We start from the raw sequence: 4,475 nt of genomic DNA, 5'->3' as shown, positions 1-4,475 counted from the left end.
ACGTGGGCAAAATCAGAAAAGTCTATTAATTGGATAGCTTATATAAGTTTTTCTTATTATTTTTATAACTAATAGGATATTCTGTGAATGCACCGAGCAAGACGTTCACCGCCTGTCATACGATCACCGCCTGTAACTCGATCAAGGCATTTAGCAAATATCGCCGCCGTTGATTTTTCTTTAGAATCGTCATCTAGTCGACCAAATACTCAAATTTCCGATAATCCAGTTTTTGAAACCAACCTCACAATTGAGAATCCGGAGATTGCTGAGGAAGAAACCATTAAATCAGAAACCTCTAATGATTCGGATACAACACTTCCAATCATGGAAAATCTAGAACCTCTAAGTATGGAAGACCGAATGAGAGCCAAACGCACCGGCCAAGGTCATGCAATTACTCAACCAAACATTAATGCACCAGATTATGAAATCAAAGGACAAATTCTACATATGGTGACTAACCAATGCCAATTCAGTGGTGCGCCGAATGAAGATCCAAACGAACATCTTCGTACGTTTAGCAGGATCTGTACACTATTCAAAATCCGAGAAGTGGAGGATGAACAGATCTATCTCATGTTGTTTCCCTGGACTTTAAAGGGAGAAGCCAAAGATTGGTTAGAATCGTTACCTGAAGGGGCGATTGACACATGGGATGTTTTAGTTGAAAAATTTCTTAAACAATTCTTTCCGGCATCCAAAGCCGTGAGACTTCAAGGAGAAATTGTTACGTTCGCGCAAAAGCCAAATGAAACATTATATGAGGCATGGACAAGATTCGGAAGGATGTTGAGAGGATGTCCTCAACACGGTTTAGACACTTATCAAATAGTACAAATATTCTACCAAGGTGTCAACGTTGCTACACGGAAAGACATCGACATAACAGCTGGTGGTTCAATTATGAAGAAAACCGCAACTGAAGCTTACAAAATTATTGATAACACAGCCTCCCACTCTCATGAGTGGCATCAAGAAAAAGATATTTTTCGTTCATCTAAAGCGGCTAGAGCCGATTCTAGCCATGACTTTGATTCCGTTTCCGCAAAAATAGATGCTTTCGAAAGACGAATGGAAAAGATGAATAAAGATATTCACGCAATACGAATCAGTTGTGAGCAATGCGGTGGACCACACTTAATGAAAGAATGTCACATTGAACAAACGATGGAACAACGTGAGAATGTTGTCTACATGAACCAAAGGCCGGGAAATAATTATCAAAATAATTATCAACCGCCAAAGCTGAACTTCAATTGAAATCAAAAAATTCTTTACAATCCAAATGGACCCAACAATAACTCGTATAACCAACAAGGTTCGAATAACCAACCAACTCAAAACAACACTTTCAATCAACAAAGACCTAACTTGTATAAACCACCACAACAACCCGAAGAGAAAAAGCCAAATCTAGAAGAAATGATGGCAAAGCTGATTGAATCTCAAACACAATTCATTACATCTCAAACCCAAACGAACGAGAGGTTTGATCAGTCATTAAGAACTCAACAAGCTTCCATTTTGAATCTTGAAAAACACGTAGGTACTCTTACTAGCATGATGAGTGAGAGGGAACAAGGAAAGCTACCGAGTAATACTGAAGTAAATCCTCGGAATGAGAATGTTAATATGGTTTCAACGAATTCTGAAAAACCAGCACCAGAAGATGGGAAGGTTTTAGATGAGAGTAACAATGAAGAAGTTACACCACCACCACCCGAGTATGTAAAGCCAGTGGTGGCACCATACAAACCACCCATCCCGTTTCCAAGAAAAGGAGTTGAGTATGAGCAAGTGATAGGTAATAAAGATTGTGATACCTCTGGAAAGAAGAAGAAGAAAAAGAATAAGAAAGTGCAAGAAACAAAAGCCGTAAATATAAACCTGGTGAAGACAGTTCCACCAAAACCTCCACCTAGGGTAGGTGATCCGGGTGAATTTATTGTTCCTTGTCTACTTAGTGATTGTGTCATGTATGATGCACTAGCAGATTTAGGTGCAAGTGTGAGTGTTATGCCTCTTTCATTATATAAGAGATTAGGTGTAGGTGAGTTAACTCCAACGGATATGAGTGTTCGACTCCTTGATCAAACCATTAAGCACCCAGTTGGAATTGCTGACAACCTACCCGTTCAAGTAGGTAATTTAACCTTTCTAGTCGAATTCATTGTCATTGACATAGAAGAGGACCCAAACATTCCTCTAATTTTAGGTCGGCCATTCTTAGCGTCCACCAAGGCGTTATTTGATGTAGGAAATGGTAGAATGACACTTAGTAGTGGTGACAAATCGATCACCTTTATGATTCGAAAGACTAAATCTCCACCAACCAAAACCGTTGAACCAGCAAAAACGATTGGTAAGAACCATGTTGTTTTACCAACTCCAACGGTAATACTTAGCAATAATGAAACGCCTAAGTGTGGGGAAAATGAAGTAACACCTAATGATGACATGATAACAAAGAACCCCGTTGTTGATACGAAATTAAATGATCCCGTTATTAATAGTTCAATGAAGAAACTTATTAAACGGATTCGCGATGCTAGAACCAAGGGGAACTTTAAGTTATGTAACCGGTTAGTATCCAATCTATCACCTAAAGAAAAGGAGAAACTAGTTGAAATTGTGGATATTACACAGGAATCCGACCAATGGCTTAAAGAAAAAGTCACGGATATGCAAGTTGATTATGGACCAAGAGAAATTAACGATGAAGTTAATCACAATTTTGACACCACGGCTACCTAAGTGTGGGGAGATTCAAATGTTCTAAAAAGAAAATGCTATCTAGAGTTAGTTGTTCTGTTCTCGTGTAGTTCCGAGAATGGAACCCGATTGGTCTTTTCCGCTAGCAGACACTAAAGAACTAGTTTTCTCCCTCCATTCTGAATTTTTGTTTTGTAGGTTTTTTTTTTATAAAATTAATATGCATTTTAATTTAAGTTTTTAAAAAACAAAATTTACTTTAATTCATTAAGTTGAAAAAATGATTTCTAAAATTCGTCGTGAGTTGAAGACTAGGTCATTAAGCCGAAATTACTTTACCCGAGGGCGGGGCGACAAATTTTGTTATCATTATTTTTAATTTTATTGATTTAAAGTATGCCAAAAATATTATACTTTATAAATTTTTGAAAAGTGGGGTTATAAACCAAACTTCAAAAATATATATATATATATATATATATATATATATATATATATATATATATATATATATATATATATATATATATATATGTTTGTATTTTATCTTATGTACAAAACAGGGTAAAACAACGCACTTTCAAAGATTGTCATTAAAGTTCAGCAAAAGGTACTAATTTTGACGACAAGACGCAAAACAACAAATATGATATAACAAATGAAGGAATGAATGATGAGGCGCCATCTATCATTCGACGAGCTTTGTAATTACAAACTCGGTATTTTTAATCACTTTTCTACGCTAATCACCCTCATGAATTTAAATTATAGTCTGATTTCATGCAAATGAGGGCATTGCATGATCTTAAGTGTGGGGAAGGGTTATAAATTCTCTCAGGTTTATACTTGGTTTATTTGCCAAATTTTGTGAAAATTTGAAAAAATTTCAATTAAATGAAGTCAAAATCGTGTTTATACATATTTATGAACGATGAAAACTAGGTGATAATACCGAAATTATCGTTACCTCGAAAAGGACATAAATTGAGAAACACCCTAAAACGCTTGAATTCATTTAAAATGAAATAGAAGAAAATAAAAAGGCAAAGAAAGAAACTAAGTGTGGGAAGAATGTACCAAGTTATTTAATTTAAAACATATATCACATATTTTTGTACAAGATTATTGCAGGTACTTTTGCTTTGGACGATACTAATCAGTTTTACCCGGTTTACTGTAATACATTTGAAAGAAAGATGGATCTACACGATGAATCAATTCCATCATTAAAAGGAAGTAAAGTCTTCCGAAAAAGACACGCGCTTCTTGATTTAGGTCATGAAGTTGTCGTACAGACCAGCTGTAGGTTGACGAAAAATCTAGAAAAGTCATCTCTAAAATCAGCAGGAAATCCACGGACCTCAGCATCAAACAGGGTCGCCAAGTGGTCAGATTTATCCTAACCATGAGAAGGATTTATCTCGTACAATGGGGAGGCACCGTGCAAATTAGCTTGATAAGACTAATGAATCAGATCCCTAGAAAAGGATAATCTCCTTAAAGATTAAAAAATCAGCTTTTAAGACTGATAATACTCAATCCTAGAGATTGACCTTAAAGATTGAGAATTCAAACTCATGGAATTCGATGATATCTAAACTCGAGCATGAACGAGAAAATATTTTGATCAAAAATACAAACCGATTTGTTTTCTGAAAAACCATTTTCAATGCGTTCATTACCATTGAACGTAAAATCCTAAGAAATTCACCTGGAATTCATTAGGTCACCTGAACCAAATCGGGTGTCAACCGTAAGAA

At 35.9% G+C, this 4,475-nt stretch overlaps 1 non-coding gene across 1 annotated transcript; it reads right to left on the bottom strand.

The window, feature by feature from the left end:
- Positions 1–711: 711 nt before the first annotated feature.
- Positions 712–818, bottom strand: LOC139887389 (small nucleolar RNA R71). Its single transcript, XR_011773224.1, has one exon. It is a non-coding gene; the product is annotated as a small nucleolar RNA R71 (small nucleolar RNA).
- Between the last annotated feature and the right edge of the window lie 3,657 nt (positions 819–4,475).

This window comes from Rutidosis leptorrhynchoides, chromosome 1 (genome assembly GCF_046630445.1).
Source record: "Rutidosis leptorrhynchoides isolate AG116_Rl617_1_P2 chromosome 1, CSIRO_AGI_Rlap_v1, whole genome shotgun sequence".
NCBI classification, from domain to species: Eukaryota; Viridiplantae; Streptophyta; class Magnoliopsida; order Asterales; family Asteraceae; genus Rutidosis; species Rutidosis leptorrhynchoides.
Note: the sequence above shows the minus strand (reverse complement) of the source record. Positions and strands in the feature narration are given on the sequence as shown.